Below are 15,031 nucleotides of genomic sequence, written 5' to 3'. Positions count from 1 at the left end.
AAAGGATAAGACCAAATTATTTTGTATCTATTGAGCTAATGTTTGCATTTCTAACTTCCTAAATCGTCTTACCTAGGCTGCTTGAAAGAAGTGTGTCCTAGACTTAGAATAATGTTTAATTTTTAGAAGATGCCATTCTCTTTCCATGGAAGGTCAGTAATTCCAAAGAAGTCAATATAATATTATCCAGTCCTTCTGTTAACATTTTGATTGCTTTCTTTGTCAGAGTCTTCTTGTCTCAATGGTGAAAGGTATAAACGTTTCAACAGCTGTGGAAGAAATGTTTATTACCCTTCAGTTAGGCAAAGAGATCCGTCTTCCCCAAAACAATGCTTGGGGTTAAAGACTTGCCTCCCCTTTGCAATTTAGTTTGCACCTTTATTTCTGAGAATGACTTCAATTCAGGCAGTTGATAAATCAAGGATCTGACTACGAGAAAACCCCCTCCTTCTTGTCCTCTGTGGGCAAAAAGGATGGTGTTCTGGTTTGTGGTGGTTGTTTTGGGAATGAGTGTTGTTTGATTTTCCTGTAGAGGTTTCTCAAAGAAGCTGACTTGATTTTTCCAGGTGCCCCAGTCTGTTACATCACTCCTAGGCATCAAGAACAGCTCAAAACCTCTATGCTGCTGGAGATGGCAAGTTAGGGTAGAAATCCCCCTGGTAGAAAATCAAATAGCTTCAGGTTCCTTGAGGTTCTCACCTTTTGCCTCAGTCTTCTTTACCTGTTAGTTCCTCCAGTATGGGAAAACCCCTGGAGACACTGCAATGCCGGTGGCACCAGGAGACCCCATGTGAGGGCCATTCTCATTAGGAGCAGTCAGACCCCCATGGCAGTGCCACTTTCATCCCGTATCCCATGCTTGGAATCCTTCCAGTCTCCCCAGTGTCAGTGGGACAAAGTGGAAACACTAGAGTCCTCCCTGGGAAGGCACAGGTGACTCCAGCCAAGTGCTCTCTCTCCCACCTTCCAGCCTCTCTGGTAGACACGTCCTGTTCCTGGCGACCTCGGGCATCTGGGCTTTCCATGTTCTGTGCTGGCAATGGCCTCCAGTGGCCTCCGGGGCCCTGCCCTGTGAACATCTCTGACTATGACCCACACTGCAGAGCCCAGCCTCTGTCACACACTGAATGGCCCAACCACCTGTGCACACACTTTTTCTGCACCTCCCTAAGTTAATTATTATGTACTCCATAAAGGGTGTAGTCTGACACCCCATTTAGTAGGCAAGAATATCGAGACTTAACAGGAAAAAGAGTTAATTCACATAGAACCCAAGGGTCCTGGTGTACACTTGAGCAGTACATACACTAAAATTGGAACAATGCAGAGAAGATGAGCACGGCCCCTGCACAGGATACCATACAAATTCATGAAGCATTCCATCTTTTTATGTTTATTCTAATAATGTTCATGATAGCAAAGTCAGGAAATCAACCTAAGTGTCCATTAATAGATGAGTGGATAAAGAATATGCGGGGCCGGGCGCAGTGGCTCATGCCTGTAATCCCAGCACTTTGGGAGGCCGAGGCAGGTGGATCACCTGAGGTCAGGAGTTTGAGATCAGCCCGGCCAACATGGTGAAACTCCTTCTAAAAATACAAAGAAAATTAGCCGGGTGTGGTGGTGCACACCTGTAGTTCCAGCTACTCGGGAAGCCGAGGCATGAGAATGGTGTGAACCCGGAAGAGGAGGTTGCAGTGAGCTGAGATTGCACCACTGCACTCCAGCCTGGGTGACAGAGCGAGACTGTCTCAAAAAAAAAAAAAAAAAAAAAAAGGAAAAAGAAAAAGAATATGTGGTGTATATATTCAGCCATAAAAGAGAATGGAATCATGTGTTTTGCAGCAACATGGATGGAACTGGAGACCATTCTCCTAAGTGAAATAACTCAGAAACAGAAAGTCAAATATCATATGTTCTCAGTTAGAAGTGGGAGGTAAACAGTGGGTCCACATGGACATACACGGGAATCCTTGGAGACTTCAGAAGGTGGGGAGGATGGGAAGTCGGTAAGGGCTGAAAAATTACCTGTTGGGCCCAGTGTTCATTATTTGGGCAGTGGGTACACTAAAAGCCTGGACGTCACCACTATGCAACGTAGACATGTAACAGAACTACCTTCCTACCCCCGAGATCCATAAGAATAAAAAAAATGCAGTGGGGAAAAAAAGAGCCCCAGGGTCATTTCTACTACACTGCATTGTCTTTTATTTTGTTGTCTTATCAGCCTTTTTTTTTTTTTTTTGAGACGAAGTCTCACTCTGTTGCCCAGGCTGGAGTGCAGTGGTGTGATCTTGGGTCACTGCAACCTCCGCCTCCCAGGCTCAAGCGATTCTCCTGCCTCAGCCTCCTGAGTACCTGGGATTATAGGCACATGCCACTACCCTGCCACTAATTTTTATATTTTTAGTGGAGACAGAGTTTCACTGTGTTGACCAGGCTGGTCTTGAACTCCTGACTTCAAATGATCCACCCACCTCATCCTCCCAAAGTGCTGGGATTACCTGCATGAGACACCACACCCGGCCCTCTTATCAGCTTTTGTTGCCCATCTGTGAATCTGTCTGATTTCTCCAACCAGATTCTCAGCCCTTTGAGAATAACTATGTCTTGTTTCCTTTGTGCTACTACTTATTTCCTTTTTAACAGTCAGCAGAGCCTGCAAAGAAAGATCCTCTGGCTGAATTGATGGATAACAGCTGTGTGCTTTATAAAACAGCAAATCACCAGGACACCCATCTTGGAGACTGTTGTGACACTCAGAACAGGGGCTGTTGAGCTGCTGATACCAGAAAGCAAATCGTGCCTTATCATAGAGCAGACCTGCTGGACAGAGATGGAGCAGTCACTTGGTCCAGTGTTGTAATTGTTCAGTGCAGACGCCGAAGCCCAGCATGCTGAGGTCATACAGGTATCTGGTACTGAAACCGGAATTGGAACAATGTCCTGCCCTGCGTTTGTCACTTCAATGCCCCCCAGTTTTCCTGGACAAAGGTTTGCATGAATAGGAGCTGAGGGAGGTAAGGAGGAAGGAAGAGAAGCTGCTGCACTGAACAGAAGTCAGGGTGCTGTGCCTCTGCCTGTGTTCCTGCAGCAGGACCCAGCAACCGAGGCTGAGGAGGCTCCCAAACTTCTCCAGTGTCTTTCCCAAGCTTCTGCTCTTCTTTCTCTTTTCAGCTAACCTCCAGGCTCTCTATCTTTTTTGTCCTTAGGCTATAGTCTCTGATTAAGATATACTCGGTTCCCGCTTAATAGAACTCATCACATCAGGTCCTACCTGTCCCCAGAACTCCCTTTTCAATTACAGAAAACGGCCCTCTGATCTTGGAAAGGGCTGGCAGGCGAGGGACCCTCCTCAGACTCATGATTCTTTTGGTCCTGCTTTTCCAAAACTGCTCCCATTTCTGTCTCTGCCTTCTGTCTCTGTCAAACAACCACTGTCAACAGTTCTTTAAACCAAAAATCATTGCTCAGGAAGCAAATTTGTTTGCGGGAAGAATGACAGTCTGTCGCCCTGCAGAGGGCGGCGTTCATGACGGTGCTTGAAGGAGTTCACAGGTTAGGCCAGACAACACCCAGCGCGTTCATCAGGCAGCTTGAGCACGGGTTGTCTTCCGCCTTCTTGCTGGTTTGACATCTTGGGTAAAACCTGGTCATTTTTCCAGAAGGATTCTGAAGAGATTGTGTAAATTGAAGAAATGGCTTGCTCTTGTTAGGAAAGCAAAGCCAACTTTTGAGATATTCAGGGAATGTGAGGTCTAGTGGACTCTTTTACTGCCAAGTTTCTTATCATGAGAAACCGCTCTCAGCTCCTTAGTGGAAGGAAATGAAATGTATGCAAAGCATTATCGGCTTACTCAGATAACTGCACCAGCGTAAACCAGGTTGTGACTAATTTGCAAACTTAGTGCAGGGAAGGTCCTTAGACGTGGTTCTGGAATTGCCAACCCTATGAGCTTCCACAGATGCCATGGGCCACTTTTAGAGCCCACGGATTCAGCATGTGGCTGTTGGGAACAGGCTTTGCTATGAAAATCAGTGATGGCTTATAATGCCTCTAACTGCCATATATGTTTTCACAGGATTATTATTTATGATCTCAAATAATATTTCCATCTGATTAGCAGTGAAACAAACCAGGATGTGAGGAAATGGGAACTTAATTAAAGGTTGCTGCCCAGTCGGGGTGGCATTCCAGACCATGGATCCTGTTACGTAGGAGGGACGCCCAAATTCGCCCTGAGCATGCCTCCCTTCCTCTTCTCATGCAGCCTCTAACTCGGGGTGTCTCTTGCAATGCCACTTAGAATAGTTTCGCCGAAGATGTAGGTGATTAATCAGGGCCCCGGATGTCACAATGGCCCATTGTCCCAGAAGGCATTCCTTTGGCCGGCTTCTGACCTTTTCTCTTGGGGCAAGTGTGCATTTTCCCTAACTCTTAATGGACAAGAACTCACAGACAATGGCCCTGCATGTAACTTTCATTTGCAGGATGGAACAGAGACTGTTCGGGTTGCTGGAAGGAGGGAAAGGGGCATGCATTAACTCAATCTTTGTATTCTTATCAAAAAACAGACACATATTTTGCAGAGGACAGCTTTCCACTCAGTTTTTTATATTTAAAAGAATCAATTGTTCATAAGCCCATCGTGATATTATTAAAGGAAATTAAAGTAAAAGACTCACTCACAGTCCTACTACTCTGACACTCTGGAAATCTAATTATTTCCGTTTACCGTGTTTCCCTCTAATCTTGTCCATATACAAAGTTTTTACTCAGTTGTCATCAAAGCTCCCCTGGCTTTTAAAAGAATTACATTGTGATGGAGATATCTCTTTTAGATAGTTAAGTACCATTATTAAAGATTCAAAATATCATTAATTTCCGTCAAGCTCTATTATGTTTATCATCTATCACTGTGTCAGCACACTAATCACTTCCTCAGCTGCCTCAGGACTGCAGCTTAACTATTTACTTTTAATAGAAATCGGACCACTGCAGCCTTTCTCTGCACCAACAAAGACATGCCATTTCATGAGCTGTTGATCCCTTGAAGCAAGTGAAGTCCTTTAACGGTCTCCTACGTGGTCGAGATTTTTTTTAGATGATGAAAATTAAAGGTCAGAGAAGTCTGTGGAAACAAAGAGACTCATCCCTATTCTCCTGTAGTCCCTGGATGATGAGCAATTGTGGACAGCAGCCAGCCTTTACACAGTAGTATGGAGAATTCTGCAGGAGGGATGCTTCCCCCAACCCTGTGTCCCCAGGCTTGGCTGACAGCTGCCCAGGCAGCTGAGATGAGGGAATTGGCTCAGGTTACCCTGAAGGTGCAAGCTTGGACCCTGGCTCTTTCTACATGCACGGTCCTATCCCTGTAAGAAAGCATGAGAATAGGGGCTTTGGAATCAGATACTCTGGGTTCAAGTTCAGACTTTCACATTTACTTAATATGTGATATCAGGTAAGTTATGTGACCTTCCTCATTCTTGTTTCTTCATATTCGAAATAGAAATTATATTGCTCATTCATTCAATAGATATTGATTGAGCACAGTTCTAGATACTGGGAATATAACAGAGTTTACAGATGAGGAATGGGGAGGGGGTACAGATGCTGATCTAATTGTCATCCTGTGAACTGCAAGTGCATTCATTAAGGAACAGAATACCACGCTATGAGAGCCGGTTAAGAGGGAACTTGAACTTGTTAGGCACGTCAGAGAATGAGTTCACCAGCTGGGGACTGGAGGGAACAGCATTCCCATTACAGGGAACAGAAAGTAGATAGTCTCTATACTAAGAGGAAGCATTGTCACCAAAGGTTCCACAGAAGTAGGGGGGCCAGGAAGCACAGGGGCCAACAGAGATGTGGCAAAGGGGTAGGAGCCGTGGTCCCAGTTAAGAATTCCCTCCTTGTGATGGTGAATTTTAGGTGTCGACTGCATTAAGGGATGCCCAGCTAGCTGGTTAAGTGTCATTTCTGGATATGCCTGTGAAGGTGTTTGCAGAAGAGGTTGGTGTTTGAATCAGTAACTGAGTAAGGAAGGTCCACCTTCACCCAATGTAGGTGGTCACCAACCAATGGGTTGAGGGTTCAGATAGAGCAAAACACACACACACACACACAACGCAAAGGAAAGAAGAATCTATTCTGTCTCTTTTGGAGCTGGGACAACCTTCTTCTCCTGCTCTCCTGCTCTTGGACATCAGAATTCCAGGCTCTCCAGCCTTCAGACTTCAGGATTTCCACCAGTGGCCCTGGTTCTAAGGTGGTTGGCCTCAGACTGAGAGTTACCCTTACCCCAACAGCTGACTGATTCTCAAGCCTTCAGACTTAGATTGAGCTATGCTCCTGGCTTTCCTGGTTCCCAAGCTGGCAGAAGGCCTATTGTGGAACCTCTCAGCCTCCATAATTGTGTGAGCCAAGTCCCATATTAAATACCTTCTCATATATCTATTTTTGTATCTGTCTATGTATCAATCAATCTATCTACCCATCTATCTATTTATCCATCTATTTATCTTTTCTGCCCTAACACATCCCCTAAGAGCAAAGAGAAGCCATGGAGGGTGTAGCAGTGCCTGCTATAATGAGACACGGGCACTGAAATGTCTCTCTCACTGCAGCATGAAGCTGGTATTCCCGGTGAGTTGGAGCAGATGCAGGAAGACCAATGGGTCTCCAGGGAATTCACCTGGTTTCCTCTCTATTCGAATCTGGCAGCTGGCTTAGTTCTTGGGATAGCGTTAGTGCTGAATAAATATTTGTTTCAGTGAATGAATGATCTAAACTGATGATTGTGGAGATGGGGAGACTTAAACAGATTTTAGGGATACTTAGGAGAGAAGGTTGACATTTGTTGCTGCCTGGTCTGGGGAGGTCACCATCCAGGCACCCTTGCTGATTGTGGTTGGGACTCCATGTCTGGGTTCAACTTCACAGTGACCTCAGCTGGGATGACTTGAGCCCGTTGGCTCTGCCCATGGTTTCCATATAGAAGATTAAATTTTCTCTCATATTTCCCTCCTGGCCTTTTATTTCTGCCTCCCCCATTCCCCAGTGTTCCCCAGTTTTATCCTAGTCAATTTATAATTAACGCCCAGTAATGAAAAAAAAAAAACCCAGAAGTGGCATGTTGTTTAAATTCCATATCCCTCTGCCTGATATGTTTAGCCTTAATATTGTATAAGTTCATTCCTAAGACCATGAACTCTTTCATAATGAATTGTCGTGTATTTCATGGACAATGTAAACCATGCAGTAGGTATTCATTGCTGAGTAATGATATATTCAGCCTTGTGGGTTCATCCTCAGTCAATATCTTGGACCATTCTTAAGCATCATTGTCTCCAGAATATTCAGTTTGAGCCTTTGCTCAGTCTCCAAAACGTTCTCCGTTGTTGGCTACATTCCAGAAAACACATTTGCCCCACATAATAACAATAATAACATCAGCAGCAGCTGAAAACTATGTAGTGCTTCCCATATGCCAGGCACTGTTCTGAGTGCTTATTTCACAGAAACATACCTTCTACACTAATCCTCCTGCAAGGTTATTGAGTTGTACGAAAGAATTATCTCAAGAGGGCTTTACAAAACACATCCATACTATGTACAAACACTATATATTTGATAAGACACTATCAATAGAAAATGAGCCTAAACACTATTTACTTAAATATATGTTTAAAGTCCTTCTGTTTGGTTTGTAATGTTAAAGTGTTTTTTCTATAAATGGTACATTCCTTCATTTAAAAATTAAAACACTTAGGGCAGGGCATGATGGCTCACGCCTGTAATCCCAGCACTTTGGGAGGCCGAGGCGGGCGGATCATGAGGTCAAGAGATCGAGACCATCCTGGCCAACATGGTGAAACCCCATCTCTACTAAAAATACAAAAAATTAGCCAGGCATGGTGGCACACGCCTGTAATCCCAGCTACTTGTGAGGCTGAGGCAGAAGAATCGCTTGAACCCGGGAGGCAGAGGTTGCAGTGAGCCGAGATCGTGCCATTGCACTCCAGCCTGGGCAAAAACAGCGAAAGTCCGTCTCAAAAAATAATAATAACAAATAAATAAAACATTTACAGTAAAGGATTCTATAATATTTTCTGTTTTGAGGAGCCTGAACTCAGGTGGAGATGCACAGGCAATGGACCTAGCCCCGAAGCCTGGTGGCATCTCAGGGCCGTCCCATCCGACCGACGAAGATGAAGGAATGTGTGATAAAGCTGAAGACTGTTAAGGGTTTCACAGTGTTTCCACTCTTTACTTTTAACTGTGCTATAAAACTTCATTTCCCTACTGGAACTTGGCTCTGCAAGTTTAAATTTGAAAGGCTAAAGTCACATCAAGCCATATTTCTCCCCAAGTGGAAAATAATAGACTACTTGATGTGGAGTGGATCTATGGTGAAGAATGAGAGTGTGAGAAGAAAAGAAACTCTTTTAAGCAAATGAAAGTAAGACTTCGGTTTTTATTTGGAATTCCTGGAGCACTCTTTTGATGTTTAAAAATTGCCTGCCAAAATCTCGTGGTTTATATGCAGGTAATGGACATCTTCACTCTGGTTTTGACATTTAAGAGGGTCTCGTCCTAAAAGGCAGAATCTTAATAGAAACACACCATGGGTGAAAAAAATAAAATATGGGGATCCACTGTTTTCTTACTTAAAGTAGTGATGATATCTGGCAATTCCCATTAGTTCTGAGCACCAACCGCTACACCCCCCTCCACCCCAGCCACACACACATCCCAAAGGCCAGAGATGTTGAATCTAACTACTTCTTCTCTACTCTAATGGGTGGGTGGGTCGGGTAGGTATTTGTTCACCTTGGGTCTGTGTTCACATACTTGATTCATTTTATATTATAGTGTACACTTGCCTGAGTTTCTACATGGTCTTTTAACTGTTTTGTTCAGTGCGTTCAATGTGATTCAATCACATTGAAGTACCAGAATTTGCTCATCTATTTCTTTGTTATTCAACACTTGAGTTGTTCCTATTTTTTTCTCTAACAGATATCACGGCAACAATTAATTTTTAAATATAAATTATAGCTTCTTTTTTTTTTTTTTTAAGATGGAATCTCACACTGTCTCCCAGGCTGGAGTGCAGTGGCACTGTATTGGCTCACTGCAACCTCTGCCTCCCAGGATCAAGCAACTCTCCTGCCTCAGCCTCTCCGAGTAGCTGGGACTACAGGCGCATGCCACCACATCCAGCTAATTTTTGTATTTTTAGTAGAGACGGGGTTTCACCATGTTGGCCAGGCTGGTCTCTAACTCCTGATCTCAGATGACCCACCTGCCTTGGCCTCCCGAAGTGCTGGGATTACAGGCGTGACCACCGTGCCCGGCCAATTATAGCTTCTATTTAATTATTTCTTTAATCATTCCTGCTAGATAAATTTCTAAATGTGGGAAAACAAGGTTAAAAAATTTAGTTGCCAAAGCACAGTGATCTAAAAAAGTTTGTATTAATGTACAATGCTATCAACTGTGTATTGCATACACACAGATGCACGCACACATCTATGTATATATTAGTTTTATCCCAACTTCACCACCAACAGATGTTATTATTTAAACTATTTTCTGATTTAAGTTTTAAAAGTTCACATATGCTGTTATGTTAATTTTTATCTTATGTTATTTTATATTTTATTTTACGTTATTTTTATCTTACTTTATGTTTATTCAAGTGCTGGTTTATTATTTTTATCCGCTTATATGTGGATATTTTTTGTAGTTGGCCTTGACTCATTTTTTTTATGAAGGTCTTAAGTCTTTCCAAATATGCATGAGTATTTTCAAAGGTTATTATCAATATTAATCATATTTGTTGACATAATTCAGGTAAATATTTTATCTTACATGTCTCCTCCTACATTTTAGTCTAGTTCTTTTTATTTTAATCAGTGCAGTCAAAATTTTCAACATTGCATTGCCCATCAATCTGCTTTACATTTCCTTGAATTTTTTAAAAAAATATTTATTATTTCTTCAAAGGTAGGATATTTTCTGCTGATTTTTCTCTACAAATACATTTGTAATGATGAAACAACCTCCTTTATTCAGGGATTATGGTGTAAAGTATGGATATAAATTAGGTTTTCTCCAAATTGCTCCCTGATTATCCCAACATTATTTATATTACAATTCCTTTTCCTTTTGTTTTGAGAAGATTGCATAATAATATATTATTCTGGGTCTATTCTGCCATGCCTATTCCATCCTTTCATCTTTATTTTCATTTCTTTGCAATTCTACTTGGCATTTTATTGCCATGGGAGCTAATATTATGTTTTTTAAAAAGGCTAAGGTTTATTTTCTTCTACTTGGAATATTTGTTAACATACCCACACAGGGATGACTGTGTGTTTTGTGGAACATAAAACTTACACCGTATGAGTGCCCTCTTAAGAAAAACAAGACAAAATAATTAATACAAAACATCCAAGCTCCCTCTGTGAAAGACAGAGAGCAAATGAGGGGCCCTGAAACCTCTGTGTCCTTAGCTTCGTGGCAAATTCACCTCTATTTTATTTTTGCTGAATGAATTTAACAATATTTGGCTGAGTTATTTTAAAAAAAAGAACTTTATTTATATTTCAGTTGGAATCACATTATATCTGTGAAATAGAACACGATGTTTCTCTACTTTATTTGTCTTCTTTTTATACTCCTGATAACACGTTCTAATTTCGCTCATTCATCCAGCAGCAATTTATTGAGTACCTCTTCAATAACTTTGCAAGGAGTTTTTTTTTTTTGAGATGAAACCTCACTCTGTTGCCCAAGCTGGAGTGCAGTGGCGTGATTTTGGCTCACTGCAACCTCCACCTCCTGGGTTCAAACAACTCTCCTGCCTTAGCCCCACTGAGTAGCTGGGATTACAGGCACACGCCACCATGCCCGGCTAATTTCTGTATTTTTAGTAGAGACGGGGTTTCGCTATGTTGGCCAAACTGCTCACGAACTCCTGACCTTGTGATCCGTCCGCCTCGGCCTCCCAAAGTGCTGGGATTACAGACGTGAGCCACCGCGCCCAGCCGCGAGGTTTTTAATAATGATGATATGCAATTCTGTTTATTATGATTTCAGATTCTTGAATGGTTTATAAATGGGATCTTGAATTTCACAACGGTTTTGTTTGTTTCCTATAATTAATGACTTTGCTACTTTTTGTATATGTTTCTTATATACAGAGGGGTCTTCTTCTTCAGAGGGTTTTTTTTTTTAATTATGTTTATGTTTTCAGTAAGTTTGTCTTTTAGACTTTTTGGGGGTGGAGTCCAGTCATCTTAAACTAATCATATTTTTAAAAATCTAAGTGTCTCTGCTTTTCCACAGTTCCCCATTACCCTTTTCGAAAATTTAAAAAAACTATATTTTTAATTGTTATAACAAAAAAAGTAACATAAAATGTGCCATCTTACCATTTTTAAGCATATAGTTCAGTAGCATTAAGCGTTTCTGCGATATTGTTGTGCAACAGATCTCCAGAACTTGTGCGTCTTGCAAAACTGAAACTCTGTCCCCATTAAACAACCCCTTCCCATCCCTTCAGCCCCTGGTAGCCACCACTCTGCTCCTGTCTTCATGAATTGGACTGCTCTAGGGACCCCATGTAAGTGGAATCATACAGCATTTGTGTTTTGTGACTGGCTTATTTCACTGAGTGTGATGTCCTCAGGGTTTATCCACGTTGTAGCAGGGGTCTGGATCTCCTTCCTTTTTAAGGCTGGATAATATTCCCCTCCATGTGTGTATATTGTATTTTGTTTATCAACCTGTTGCTGCATCCCCATTGCCCTTTGATGGACCCCGACTCCTCTCCCTGCACAGCCCAGTCTCCTCTCTCCTGGCTTCATCCTGGTTTGTCCTCCCCTGTCTAGCGCTGCATCCTCACTGCTTTCTTCCTCTCCCTCAGAAGATGCCAAGTGTGTTCCTACTCCAGGAACTTTGCTAGCACTTTCCCTCCACCCTTGATGTTCTTCCCCCAACTTTCAAAGGGCTGGCTCCTCTCAGCATTCAGGTCTCATTTCCAATATCACTTCCTCACAGAGGCCTGTTTACTACTTAAATAGAGGCTCAATCTCTGCCGCTTTCTGCCATGCTACCTTTAAAACCTGTATTCATTACATTTACCATGATCTGCCATTCACCTGCTTATTTATTCCTGCAAACCTTGTTTCTGTCCCTCCATAGGTGTGTTAATCTGTTCTCACATTGCTGTAAAGAACTACCTGACACTGGGTAGTTTGTGAAGAGAAGAGGTTTAACTGACTCACAGTCCCATAGGCTGTACAGGAAGCATGGCTGGAAGGCCTCAGGAAACTTAAAATCATGGCCAAAGGCAAAGGGGAAGCCATCACGTCTTCACATGTTGGAGCCGGAGGAAGAGAGCGAAGGGGGAAGTGCCACACACTTTTGTTAAGCTTGTTCTCGTGAGCACTCACTATCATGAGAATAGCAAGGTGGAAATCCGCCCCCAGGATCACCTTCCACCAGGTCCCTCCCTTAACATTGGGAATTACAATTCAACATGAAATTTGCGGGGGGACGCAGAGCAAAACCATATTAGAAGATAAACTCCATATGGGTCAGAAGATTACCTAACTAACCACTGCCTCCCCATGCTTAGAGCATCTGGCAGCAACTTATTAAGTATCTCTCCAATGAATTCATTCACCATTATTTATTTTTCTTGTGTTATTGCATTGCGGGGTACTTAAAAATATAGAAAAGTAATAGGATTGGTGGTTATCTTTGTTTCATTTTTGAACTTGAGGAAGTCTTTAGATTGCTTCACTCTTATTATGTACGTGATTGTTATTATTATGAATAGTTATGCATATTATGAATTATATTATGAATCTTATTATGAGTGAATTAAGAGCATTTAAACATTTTAAGGAGGGTTTCTTAAAACAATTTTGCTAGAAATCTATGATGAATGATATTAATTCTGCCTCAGCGTCTATATGAAATGTTATTCTTTGTTTGTCTATCCAAGCCTAAGACAAACCAGCCCCCATAGGAAGGCCTGGATTAGAGATCTTCACTCTGAAATAATGGCATGCTGGAGTGTTCTCAGTGGGATCAGTTGTCCGGCGCTGTGTTAGACAAATTAACTGCTTTGTTTAAAATGAGTCACCCTTGCATTAAATGACTCCCTAAAATTATTTTGATATTGATTGCAACAACTAAAACTGACAGTATCTCTTTGACTGCAAAACAGGGGTGCATAAAGCCTGGACCATTTGGAGATGCTGAAATACGGCACTTCATGCATCTGGCCTCTTTGTTTACAACTGTTTGCCACTGACAGCAGTTAAATTATCTCAGCAATGTCTTTCCCAGACATATGCAGACATCCTATGTGGCAGGACCCTGCCCCATCAGAACAAGAAGGCCTGCATTGGAAATCTTCACTTATAACACCAAGGCCTGGGGCTGTGCTCAGCTTTGCCCACTGCCTAGGGCTTCCTGGGTCTCCTTTCCAAAATCCTGCCTATTTGGAGGAGGCAGCACACCATGATGGGAGCGGTGTCTGCCTCTAAGTCAGTTTAGAGTAGTTGGGCATCCTGCTAGTTGTACGGCCCTGGGCAACTCATTTACCATCTTCGTACCGCCGTCATGGTATATAGGTCTTGACAATGCTAACACATGCTTATCAGGGAGGTGGAGAGTATCCAACATGGGAGTAGAGTACCTGAGCCAGAGGAGGTGTTCCACAAACAAGAACTATTCTTATCATCATCAGAATCCTTCCTTGCCACTCTTCCAGTTTTTACCAATTAATTACCCTGGTAAAAATACACCTCTCTCTCTCATCTTCTTTCTCTCCTCTGTCTGTTTCTTTTTTTTTTTTTTCCTAGTGTTCTTGCAGCTGAACAGATTTTTTTATTTTTCAGTCTAATCATAGCAGCGCCCATTTGAATCCATATTGAAGCTATTGTTTCAAAACATTAGCCTGGCCCACAGATTGAATTTCAGATTTGGAACCCTTCTGTCACAGAAAGCTTTTGATGAAATCAGTTGACTCTTTCTGGAATTATTCTGAAACAGACCGAAAAGTGAACATGAAATGTCAAGTCATTGGACTGAAACTGAAATCTCATTTTAGTCAATGAAACCAGGTGTCATGGCTATCCTGGAAAACCTTGATAAGCTGAACACATAGCAGAGCCTTGGTTACATCTCAAAGAAGGAACCCATGATGAGAAAAGCCAATCTAAGTGATGGCACATTCCAGCAGCAGCCTGTGCAGGGGAAAACCATGGTGTTTAATCATGGGAATTCACACTTGGTGATGAGCCCGGAGGATGTCTAACCCAGAGCCATGGTGTATGAGGCTGCAAGGGCTACCATAACTCAGTTCCATTGACTGGGTGGCTTAAACCACAGATATTTACTGTCTCTCGGTTCTGGAGGCTGGAAGTCTGAGATCACTGTGTCTGTAGGCTTGGTTCCTTCTGAGACCTCTGTCCTTGGCTTGTAGACAGTCATCTCCTCCATGTACCTTCACGTGGTCTTCTTTCTATTGAGTCTCTGTCCTAATCACTTCTTCGTATCAAGAGACTGGTCATGTAAATTAGGACTTACATGAATGACCTCATTTTAACCTAATTGCCTCTTTAAATAACCTGTCTCCAAATATGGTCACATTCTGAGGTACTGAGGATTAAGACTTCAGCAGATGAATTTGGGGAGGGCACAGTTCTGCCTATGACACATGGATTTCCTTGTCTCTCCTGGTCCTCCGTGGCCTGTTTGGTTTCTTGCAAGTTCTCTAACCTACAGAATTAAGTGACCTCTGGCTCGTAATGTGTTAATCAAATGGTCAATTGCCGTGATATTATAGTGGGGATGATTCATTACTTTTCCCAAACTTTGAATCATTAGTGCATGAGACTTCACATTCTTAAGTTCTTTTCCTTTTTTTTGAGACGGAGTCTTGCTCTTTTGCCCAGGCTGGAGCACATTGGCACGATTTCAGCTCATTACAACCTCTGCCTCCCA

The 15,031-nt window shown here is 42.4% G+C and overlaps 1 long non-coding RNA gene and 1 other non-coding gene across 2 annotated transcripts in view; both read left to right on the top strand.

Annotated features, from left to right (window-relative positions):
* LOC134756689 (uncharacterized) overlaps positions 1 to 4,700 on the top strand; it is a 73,639-nt gene extending 68,939 nt beyond the window's left edge. Inside the window, exon 2 of the long non-coding RNA XR_010129732.1 lies at positions 2,650 to 4,700. This is a non-coding gene — a long non-coding RNA (uncharacterized lncRNA). The remainder of the gene's footprint in view (positions 1 to 2,649) is intronic.
* On the top strand, positions 1,286 to 1,389 carry LOC115933803 (U6 spliceosomal RNA). The gene has a single exon (XR_004069658.1). It is a non-coding gene; the product is annotated as a U6 spliceosomal RNA (small nuclear RNA).
* Positions 4,701 to 15,031: the final 10,331 nt, after the last annotated feature.

Source organism: Gorilla gorilla, chromosome 11 (assembly GCF_029281585.2).
Source record: "Gorilla gorilla gorilla isolate KB3781 chromosome 11, NHGRI_mGorGor1-v2.1_pri, whole genome shotgun sequence".
Classification (NCBI taxonomy): Eukaryota; Metazoa; Chordata; class Mammalia; order Primates; family Hominidae; genus Gorilla; species Gorilla gorilla.
Note: the sequence above shows the minus strand (reverse complement) of the source record. Positions and strands in the feature narration are given on the sequence as shown.